Below are 12752 nucleotides of genomic sequence, written 5' to 3' on the forward strand. Positions count from 1 at the left end.
GTCATCAACACTCACCAAAAAGCATTGGTCATCAAATTATTAAAAATATTTGTCATCAAATTATTAAAAAAATTGGATCAAGATTTATGGACTGCTTCAGAAAATTTGCAAGAAACTAAGACACTTTTTGTATAAAACTATCTTAAACATTTAGAGACCCTAAGGTTCATGTGAAGGATTAAACATAATTCTTCTGCGATGTTTTGTAGATATTTGTTTTCCTACCATTTCAGTTACCCGTCCATGTACGTCCTTTACTTATGATTTTTACTTGTCACCTTGGTATCAACCAGATACCATACAAGAGGATAGGGGGGGGGTTGTCCTCCACGTCTGTATTCTTTCATTTTTTATGCCATTTTTCTCTATTCTCTATTTTTTACCCATAATTCTCTATTCTTTATTTGTTTTTGCTATTTTTGTACTATTATTAGTGGCCTCGGTGACCGATTGGTCTGAGTAGTCGAACTACTGTATCACTGAGGTTGTGAGTTCTAATCGCGCACGGGGCAGGTGCACTCGACTCCATTCTTAATTGACTAGGATTGTTAGTTTTCTTACCGAAGGTCGGTGGTTATCTCCGGGTACTTCGGCTTCCTCCACCAATAAAAACTGACCACCACGAAATAGCACAATAGTGTTGAAAGTGGCGTTAAACACCAATCAATCAAGCAATTTTTATTCTTTATATTTTTTGCTTTGATTCTGCACCTTTTGCTTATTCTTTATTCTGTAAACCCCATTCAGAAACTCATACCAAAGAAACTGTTCTAAGTTTCATTTTGGTGTGACCGCTATGATTTGTGCCATTTAAAAATGTTTTGATGCTTTTTAGTAAATAGATGCAGCTTAATCCTTGCTGTGTTCATTGTTTATTATTGCATTTTTGTTGCATAAAATTTAAGCAGAAAGTTAAATATTTGGCAAAAAGAAAATTTTAAGGTAAAATAACTACCATCTTCTTTGGTGTTAAACACCATCAATCAATCCTTTCAGTTATGTATAAACACATTTTAGTGTGGAGTTGTATCAAAGGATTTATAGAATAAGGCTATGGAAATGAACAAAACCACATTCCAAGGAGGGGTGGCTAAGTTTGTTTTTATTTCTGTGAACCGATTTTAAAAAGATCTTAAAAGATAAAATATGTATTGAGTTTAAAGGTAAAAAAACAATAATGTTATTCAAAATTCAAGATAATATTTGGTTGTTTAGTGCTGAGATTACTATAACACATTCGTTAAAGTAATCTCAGGTTTAATGCATCCCAAGAAGAGCTAATCTGACTTCTGTTTACTTTTGTTGTAAGTTTTTTTTCCTGACAAGTGATAAAGTTAAAAGTAAAATTGATTTTCAGTAAATCTTTTGTTAATCCTTGATATAGATTGCTGTACATGAAATATAATGTGTATATAAAAGAGTTTAAGAGAACTGAAGGGTACAGATTGCATTCATTTTTCAGTGGGAATTAAAAATTAAACACATTGCATTGTATAAAGTATCGGAAGGCAATACTATAAATTGGAGATATAATAACTATGATTATGGACAAAAGGAGGATAACTCAAATTTTAAATATTACTTGACACATTGACAGCATTGATATTTCTAGAACAGATATTAATTTCATGCACCATGTACAAGTTAAGTCAATGGTTAAGGGTTAAACACTTACAGATCATTTTGAAACTTGAATATCTGAGTACATATTTCATTGATTTCTTAAAATGTTCATTGATAGGATGTATAGACTTTTGTGCCTACTCAAATAATATAGTTGTTATATTTCGCTGATCTAGATATCTACATTAGCAATTAGGAGAGATCGATAATGGGGAGGGACTGAATTATTCGGGTAAGCTATATTCAAGATGTTGTGTGTATCTTAAAAGTAGTGATAAAGTCTGAAAAATTGATAACTATCAAGTCAGCCACATAAGGGGTTTGTATGCAATCTTTATCCCAACAAAAACAAAAGGGTCTGCATTTTGTATTGTATTTTGTGTAATGTAATTAAAAAACAAAAAAAAGCTGATTGTTAATTTAATAAAATCATAGATTCATTTGTACACAGTATAATATATGTACAACAATAAATTGCATTGCACTTTCATAATAAATAACACATTTAAATGTCTCACATTCTGCAGCCGGTTGTACGAACGTGTCATTAGTCTAATGAGTCATTAAGTCTTCATTAGCCTAATGCATCATAAAGGCTTAATGAGGATCTAATGACCAATTTGGCTAATGCCACGTTCGTCTAACCGGCTGCAGATCCTTAAAGGTTAAATACATATATGTAAAATATCTTTTAACTGCCCACAATTGGAAGATCGTTTTTCATTATTAACATGTTCAGAAAGGTGGAAATTACTCATTTTTCACATTCAAATGTTATACACATGTAATAGGATCATGAAAGGTTATAGAATTGATATATATACTGTATGAAATGTTTTTAAAATGTCTTTGACCATTACTGAACATGCTGAAGATGGTTTTTTGAAACTTATGACCTTTAAATATTATTTTCATCCTTGTATGCAGCCATATTTGGTTACACTGAACATGCTTCAAAAACATGTGACTTTAAGTTAGTTTTAAATTCTTAAAGAAGACAAATGAATAATTCATCAACCTCTTATTACTTAAAATCTCCCCTCCCCCCATAAAAAAAAAAATAAAAAAAAAATAAAAGTAAACCAAAAAATAGTTACCAAAAGGTTTCAATTTAAATTAAAAAAATGTAAATTTAAGGCCTATCACAATGAGGTTAAGTCATCTTCAAATTTATTTTCTGCCAACAAACAAAAACAAGGAAAATCATTTGTATAAATAGTGGTTTGCTTATGGTTAAACTGTAATTAAGTATAAGATAATAACATTAATTGTTACAAGTGATTAATAAATTGAGTTGTTACTCTTTTGTGTAATACTGTAGTTAATTTATTTCGCTTTTTAATACGACCGTTTACGGGACGAATTATGGTACACCGTCCGTCCGTCCGTCCGTCCGTCAGTCCGTCCGTCTGTCTGTCGTCAACATGTCGGACAATAACTAAAAAACGCTTTAACCAATCTGCATGAAACTTCGGTGAATTGTTTATATCTATTGACGTGAGCTCCCTTTCGTTTTTTTATAAATTTTAGATTTTAAGTTTCCGAGTTATGGGGTTTTATTCATTAAAAAAGGGGGATTTCCAGTTTTCAGATAATAACTCAAAAATTCTTTCAGCAGTTTTCATGAAAGTTTGGTGAATTGTTTATATCTATTGACATAAGCTCCCTTTCGATTTTTATAAATTTTAGATTTTACGTTTCCGATATATGGGATTTTATTCCTAAAAAGGGGGTGATTTTCCAGTTTTCGGACAATATCTTTAAAATGTTTTGAGCAGTTTTCCTGGTTTATATCTATTAAGCTAACCTCCCTTTAGTTTTTCATAAATTTCTGAAATTACATTTAGAAGTTATTGAACTTTATTTTTCAAAAAAGCGACGGGCTGTTTAATAACAGATATATTTGGCTAAAAATCTGGCCTTAAATCCTTAATTATCTTCTTAAAGCAAAAAGAAAATTAGTCAAACTTTTGAAAACTCTTTATCTTCTTTAAAAACTGAACAATATTTTAATATAATATAATAATGAAATAAAATATGATGACCTCCTTCTATATGGAAAAAGGGGCCTCGGTGGCCGAGTGGTCTAAGTAGTTACTACTGTAATCACTAGCCAGTCAACACTGAGGTTGTGAGTTCGAACGCCGCTCGTGCGGGTGCATTCGACTCCAATCTTAATTGACTAGGATTGTCAGTTTTCCTATCGAAGGTCGGTGGTTTTCTCCGGGCACTCCGGCTTCCTCCACCAATAAAAAGTGGCCGCCACGAAATAGCCCAAAAGCGGTGCTTAAAAGTGGCGTTAAAACACCAAAAATTAAAATCAAATCTATATGGAAAAATATAAATAGCCCCCCCAAAAAAAAATGGTTTAACAATTTATCAAGTACTATTTTCATCCTTTGCTTTAAAAAACTTCTGATAGTATTAAACTTGCACTCCATTAACCTTGAAGTGGCCATACATAATGTCATAGAAAGTCGAAATATTTATAACGCTGCAACTATATTTTTTTAATTAACCGTGTCTGAAGCTAATCTAAGTTAGCTTTGTCGGCCCAGACAATAAGTTTTGATAGAATAACTCTGCTGGCCTTGTGAGTTGCTGTGAAATTTTTTAGGAGTGAAACATTGCTAATTTGCTAACTGATATGAAACTCGATGTTGAAACAAATTGCCCTAATGTTTTCGAAAACTTTACTTATAAAACAAAGCATTGTAACTACTAATGAAAAGCACATTAAAATAAAAATTAAGCAAAAATTCGATTGTGTTCTGAATCACAAAGAAAGCCCTGTACGGACATTGGTTACTCATCAGATTATAGATAAACAATTTTCACATTGGTTAACAATAAAATCATTTTTCTTTTAAGATCCTTTAGTTTGTATTTTGTTAAATTCAAAATCGTTATTTAAAATTACTTCCTGAAGACTTTAAGTTCTTTAATGTCTTTCTGTGGGCAAAATTTGAGTTGTCTCCCATTTTAAGAGTTGTCATTCTTTGGTTGGTATCAATAAGGGTAGTGTTTTACAAAATTTTTGGTAAAATAGAAATCAGCAAAAGGTAAAAAAAACTTATATACAAGTCTTATTGTCATGAACTTCAGAGGTAACTATAATTGAAAACAAAGATTTTGGCTATTAGAAAATACCTTTCCACATGAGAGACATATCTTTAATTAGACTATTTACCGGATTTGTAATAACATGAGCAACACGACGGGTGCCACATGTGGAGCAGGATCTACTTACCCTTCCGGAGCACCTGAGATCACCCCCAGTTTTTGGTGGGGTTCGTGTTGCTTAGTCTTTAGTTTTCTATGTTGTGTCTTGTGTACTATTATTTATCTGTTTGTCTTTTTATTTTTTAGCCATGGCGTTGTCAGTTATTTTCGATCTATGAGTTTGACTGTCCCTCTGGTATCTTTGGCCCCTCCTTTAAAGAAATAACCTGTTCAAGGTGTACATTTATTAGCTGTTACGGCAGAAATTATTTAAATGCTAGCCAATTTGTTTTTACCAGAGGTCAATTCTATTTAGATTGTTGCTTGCCAGAGGTCAATTTCTATTCAGATTGTTGCTTGCTAGAGGTCAATTTTAATTCAGATTGTAGCGTCCTAGAGGTAAATTTTTATTAAGATTGTTGCTTGCCAGAGGTCAATTTCTGTTCAGATTGTTGCTTGCCAGAGGTCAATTTCTATTCAGATTGTTGCTTGCCAGAGGTAACTTTAATTCAGATTGTTGCTTCCCAGAGGTAAATATTCATTAAGATTCTTGTTGCCAGAGGTCAATTTCTATTCAGATTGTTGCTTGCCAGAGGTCAATTTCTATTCAGATTGTTGCGGGCAAGAGATCAATTTTAATTTAGATTGTTGCCTGCCAGTAGTAAATTCTATTCAGATTGTTACAAGAGCTATTTTATACAGAATAGCTGAAACAGTTAGGGCAATACCAATTTTGGGCTACCTTAATAAAATGATACAAAAAAAAACAATTACAGGTGTGCATTATACGCATCCTCTTTACCAACTTCAATTTTTGGGGTAAAAAGTGCGTATTATATATACAAAATACGGTAAGCATTTATGATCCTGAGTTACATCAGTGTCACTTTTTTCACACCTGACGCGACGCTACATTTATGGAAGTGCTGAATCGATCTTTTTAAAATAAAATCAGCATCAAACTTTTGCTTTATAATTACATAACAAACATTTAACACTTGAAAAACAAAAATACCCAAGTGTAAACGACTGGTGACGTGATAGATAGTACTTTGGTAGCAATGTCCTGTTAAAACTCCGTCAGCTAACGGCATTTAACTACAAAAAAATCAAATATCAACAGAGAAATGATTATCACTAGAAACAAGCGTTGACATTGTCAGCAATAATAATCTGAAGGTCACTGGGGGTTATGTCGAACTGTTTTTAAAATAAGTCAGTAAACAGGGGATGACTCAAGATTTATGAAAGGGGGCTTAATTTCAGAAAACTACGGGAGAATAATTTTAGACGATTTTATTCTAAAAAACATATAAATCATGAGAAAAATGAGATTTCATTTTTTTGGGGATCAAAACTGCTTTTCATTATTAAAACCTTGAATCTATATGAAAAAAAAAAATCAGAAGACATAAATATTAACATTTGGTTACTGATCATCTCTAAAGTAAAATAGAAATCAGCAATGAGAACAACACAAATATTGCACTAAAATATTTAAGACATCTTGGTTTCTGTAAACATTTACAACTGTAAACATGATAAACAAAAAGAAACAGAAGAAATAAAAAAAAAATTCAAACTAAAAAAATGGTCAATCAACTCATATCAATCTCTTGTATCCATAGGATCCATAGTGCAAATATATTGTACATTGTACAGTTATTAAATTCATTTTTTGTCAAAATATATTTTTCTCAAAAAACCTTTCTTTTGAAACTTCTTATTTGTATCAAAAAGTATATGTATATTCTTTCATATTAAATTATTATAAAAACTAGATTTGATTTTGCTTCTATAACAAATGTGTAATGTAAAAAAGTCAACACTAATTTTTAAAATCAACGGAGCACTATAACTAATCACAAGCATGGGGAAAGGACCTTTACATACATTAGTGTAAAATAAACTATTTCATAAAAATGTTACCATGCCTACAAATCAATTCTTTGATTGTTGAAATTTATCAATAAACTGTTTTACCCAACCTCTCATAACAATCAGATTATTTAAATCAATGTTCAGTTGGTCCAGGCTACTAGTAACACGGTCGTAGACATCTCATCACTGTAACGATTGACTGACGGAAGACGATATGTCGTATCCGACATCTCCCAACGTAGAAATAGTCGGTCAAATTCAGGCAATCGGGGAGTTTACTATTTAACAACACTAACACTTCTAGCTTGTCTTTCTTCACTTGAAGGACGACTAGATATTCGTAATTCTCTTTCAACACTTGAAGGTCTGCTATAGAATCTGAGTTCTCGTTCAACACTGGATGGACGACTTCTTGTCTTAAAACAATTTGTTTGCAGACTTAACAACATCTGATTCAAAAATTTAATAACACTTCTAGATATTTACATGATATATTGGCTCTAAATAATGACGACTTCAGTATGTACACTAAAGAGATTTATCCTGCCGAACTGATTTAAGATAAAGCTAATACTTACAATGAACACTGCCCTTTCCTGGGTCTTGATATCTTTATCTTTAACGGGAAACTTAATACCAAAATTTATGATAAAAGAGATGATTTTTCATTTCCTATTGTTAATTATCCATTTTTAGATGGTGACGTTCCCTTGTCGCCATCTTATGGTGCTTATATATCTCAACTTGTTCGATTCGCTCGTGTATGTAACAACGTATTTGATTTCAACGAAAGAAATCTCTGTATTAGTGAAAAATTATTACACCAGGGTTTTCGATATCACAAACTAGTCAAAACATTTACTAAATTTTATCATCGGTACAAGGACATCATTCGTAAATATAAATCAACATGCAGACATCTTATACGTTCAGGTATTTCACATCCAATATTTTCTGGTTATATTCTTTACAAAGCACAAAAATGTCGGCATTCACCTCAAAAGCTAACCGAACCTTTAAACAGACTTATTCGGAAAGGATATAGTTACGATACTGTTGTCAAGTCATTAAAGATTGCATATTTTGGTATTAATATTGATACACTCAAAGGGTCTTTGCATCGGAAATAAACACATTTATTCTAAAACCAGTTGTTGGCATGATACGGGTTATGTTCTTTTCATATATTTTATGATGGTATGATACTAAACCCCACGAGAGGGATTGTACTTGATTTTCCTATGATGAAGACATAATCTTTCAATCAGTTTAATTGAGATTTGGAGCTGGCATGTCAGTAACTGCTAGTAGTCCTTTGTTTATTTATGTATCATTGTCATTTTGCTTAGTTTCTTTTGTTACCTATTTTGACATCGGACTCGGACTTCTTTTAAACTGAGTTTTACTGTGCGTATTGCTATGTGTTTCTTTTTTCTACATTGGCTAGAGGTATAAGAGGGGGGTTGAGATCTCACAAAACATGTTTAACCCCGCCGCATTTTTGCGCCTGTCCCAAGTCAGGAGCCTCTGGCCTTTGTTAGTCTTGTATGTTTTTTAATATTAGTTCATTTATATGTTTTGGAGTTTAGTGTGACGTCCATTTTCACTGAACTAGTACACACTTTTATTTAGGGGCCAGCTGAGGACCACCTCAGAGTGCTGGATTTTCTCGCTGCATTGAAGACCCATTGGTGGCCTTCGGCTGTTGTCTGTTCTTTGGTCGGGTTGTTGTCTCTTTGAAATATTCCCAATTTCCATTCTCAATTTTATTTCCAGTCTTTTTTAATAATAGCACAACGTTCTCTCTGTTTAACCTTAGTTAAAGGAATCTGAATAGGTTGAGTTTTCTCCTCAATTTTTTGTACATATGATTTGATAGGAACACGAGCGGGCTATTTTAAGTCTGAATTTGTTGCATTTTGATCTGGGTCCATTTTACAATACACGGCAGAGTCACGGAAAGGTTCCCCGTCATCGAAAACAATAGAAAATTGTGTAAATACTGTCCGTTGACGACAATGATCCTACTCTTTTGATTTCAGATTCATCATTGCTACTCTGACTCCGAGGTGAGTCGTCAATATTATTGCCGAAAGCCATATCACCTTGTATGGAGAAGGTGGAGTCACAGTTTTGAAGATGCAAGTTTTCGGAAGCCTCAAAGTCTCCAATTTGAACAAAATGGCCAATGAAAAATAACAGCACCCAAGTTCATGCATTTATGGAACAATCATAAAAATTCAAATAGTGAAAATATAATTTAACTGGTTATTTCTTTTTTTTTTTAATACCAAAATTAGCTATGATCATCATGCTTATGAAATGATAATGTTTTGAAGGTAAAGTAAGCCACAAGCCTGTTGAAAAATATTATGATAGAAATGGACGGAATTAAACAACAGATAGGCCAACAGTGGATAAATCATTTTAACAATCATTACATTGAAGAAACTTTCATGTTAAATAATGCTGACTTGTTATCACCATCAATCAAACAACTGTAACAAGTCCGAGAACAAATCAATATCTGAAACCTTCAAAATTTTCATATCAGTATAGGGGAGATAACTCAAATAATTTTCTGACAAAATTTAGAATTATACAAATTGCTTTTTTAATGTTCTTGCAGTAAATAGTTCTTTATGAATCTGACAGCATATAATTTTTAGCACATGTATTGATAAAAATATTTAAATTGAGTGTAAAACCATAAAGTTGATAAAAACCACTGAAAACTATTTATAGATAATGTAAGAAGAAGAAATACTTAATCTAGTACTGGGCGTGGAAGGTGAGTGAGACAATGCTTTCCTTTCTAGTGGTGGACTCTGTAATGACAAAATGTATCTGTAAAATATGCCCAGGGACATTTAAAACTCATAACAACGACAAGGCAAAAAAACAAAAACGACTAAAAAGACGACCAAGTCCACACAACTCTTTATAGAAAACTTTAGATTGTCGACACATACTCAACCAAACACAAGGGTGAACACAGGTACTCCAGAAGGGTAAGCAGTTCCTGCTCCGCATGTGACACATGTCATGTTGCTTATTCATGTACAAACCTGGTGGAAAGACTCATTCGTTTATTTGCTAACTTTTGCAAATATCACTGTTATACTTGTGCAGGATTTAACTGAATTTATATTATATAATTTGGGAAGACCTGCGATTATTCTCCGAACAATTAGTTTGTTATCCCATATATTATTATGTTAAACACTCTTTTTATATGACAATTTTGTATGTGTGAACTATTGTATGTCTTGTGTTGTACTTTTGTGTTTGCACGCACTGTATATAATATGGATGTCTTTATTTTTTTATGTATGTCGGTTAAAAAGCTTGTACAGAGCTTTTTTTGTATTGTTATTTAACTTGCCAACTTAAAATAAAACTCATTTGATTTCATTTCATTTGAATGTGTTTTGTAGATCTGTATTTTATTAGATAAAAATAAACATGTCTTCCACAAACGACGAAATAATTATAACAACGGGGTTGACATTTCTTCCACAAATGAAGAAATAACTTTAACATCAAGGTTCACATATGAAAACAAAACAAAGAAACTTATATGCGGACGTAGAAGGCCACGACGCAGATTAACTGCTTTGTGTAACCTTCTGAAATTAAAATAAAAAAATTATTAAAAAAAAGCTATAACGACTTCTTTAGATAGTGCGACGACACGTCTACCTCAAACGATGAAACAAGCCCTAACAACTTCCTTAGAAAGTAACACGACATTTTGTCTTCTACAAACGATGAAAAAACTATAACAACTTCCTTAGCAAGTGAGACGACACGTCTTGCACAAACGATGAAAAAAATCTATATAAACAAGTTTTTGTCTATGTAAAATCTGATTGCCCTTGTTAAGAGAGTGAGACACCAACTACACATGAAAGACACTTGAAAATATCTATAAGATTCGTAGGTTAATTATTTCGAAGCATTTTAGCATGTCTCCTCCTCTCACCAAAGTCTCTCTGTCCTGTCTTCAATCTCTCTTCTCCTTGATAGACTGCATAGAAAAATAAAAATGAAGCACCATAAACTCCGCTTAAACCTGGTTTTATACACCGAAAGGGTAAGAACAACTGGTACTTTTCCTGTTGCTTATCACATGCGAAAATTAAGTAAGTCGACTTACTGGTCATTCATAAACAAGACGTCGGACGGGCGTTTTCCATTCGTTTCCATTATTGGTATATTTTTGTATTCTTGTCTTTCGTTTTTGCTGATGTGCTTTGTCTTTATGCCTTTTTGTTTTTCTTTGTTGATATATTTCTTTGTTTTTATAGTAATTAAGAAAATGCCTGTACAAAGTCAGCAATATGGCAGTTTGATGTGTTTGAGCTTTTGATTTTGCCATTTGATAAGGGACTTTCCGATTTGAATTTTCCTCGGAGTTCCCTTTTTTTTTGGTTATTTTACTTTTTAATGTGTTTGATTTTGCCACAGGGACTTTCCAATTTCAATTTTCCTTGGATTTCGGTATTTTTGTTAATTTACTTTTTTTGTAACTACGATAAATAAAATAACTACAATCAAACGTGACAAAGACATTTTTCGGCAAATAAAAAGTCTCTATTGTCATCTATGAAGCATACTTGCTGTAATCAATGTCCAAACCAAATAATGATCCCACCCATAAAACCTTTGAGGAAAATGACTTTTACTTTTACATTGTTTACATTAAGAGTCTTTGTTTGTTTGTCAACAGATCCCTTATGAACAGTAAGCATGCCCCTCTTCCAAATTAATTACGTATGGAAGTATTTTGTGCTGCTTAGACATGACCTCTTTAATCTATAGTTTCTTTTGAACAATAGTATACAAATATTCATACTGCTACAAGAATAAATAATGAAGAAAATATTACAAAAAATCAATCTCTGAATTATTCACAACATTTAAATTGTAATGAAAAAAAGCGGCCTTTACAATTGAGAACAACAATACATTAGATAAAAACAGCTGGGGAACCATACTTTCAAGAAAATCAAATAAATGTAAATCAGGTAAGAAATTTTATCAAGTAGGGAATTGAAAACAACACGTTTAATAATTTCATGCGTCCGAAGCGCTTTTCTGGATTTACCTTCATCAGGAAAGCTCACAGCCAAACATTTGAAATCCGAGGATGTATAAGTACCGAAACCGTTGAAGAGCTATATGACAAAAAAATACCTAAAATAAATAGCCAAATTCATCTAAAGTCAACTTTGCCTAGAGACTAGTAGACAAATCAACTTGCACCCTTAAAATTGTGAATATGTAATATTATTGGTCACACAATTGATTGAAATGTGTTTTTATATAAAATTTCAGAGTGGTGAAACATTGTAGTAAAATGTTGTAGCAAAGTAAAATTGATATATATATATATATATAAACGCCTAAAACGTGTACACAACAACACCAATAACAAAAAAAGGAACTATAAATGTAATTATTTATAAATATTTCGGATAACAGATATCCTTCATCAGTAAATATGATTGTGATGAAGGATATCTGTTATCCGAAATATTTATAAATAATTACATTTATAGTTCCTTTTTTTGTCATTGGTGTTGTTGTGTACACGTTTTAGGCGTTTATATAATTTATTTATTGTGTACATGTATCGTTACTCGTAACGATCCAGCGCTCTCGTGGGAATAATCGTTGACTATTATTCAGACGTTATATATATATATATATATATATATATATATATATGCGGGTTTTATCCAACGCAATCATAGGTTTGAACGTTGTTTTCAATTTAGACTTGTTTATATTTTTTCGTTTGAGCTTGTATTATATTTGCCTTAGGGTTTATATGATCCGTTCATCCTACTTTGACTCCTCAAAATTCAAGAGTCTATCCTAAAATGAGGTAAATTGTTGGACTTTTCAAATACCGTTTCGATTCCTAACATCACTGAAGAAACATTATTTGTCGAAATCTGGATATGGTGTACAAAAACCTTTGCACCTTTTGTTTGCGGTATATCATCTTTTCCGCAAGT

Source organism: Mytilus californianus, unplaced genomic scaffold (assembly GCF_021869535.1).
Source record: "Mytilus californianus isolate M0D057914Y unplaced genomic scaffold, xbMytCali1.0.p SCAF_4, whole genome shotgun sequence".
Classification (NCBI taxonomy): Eukaryota; Metazoa; Mollusca; class Bivalvia; order Mytilida; family Mytilidae; genus Mytilus; species Mytilus californianus.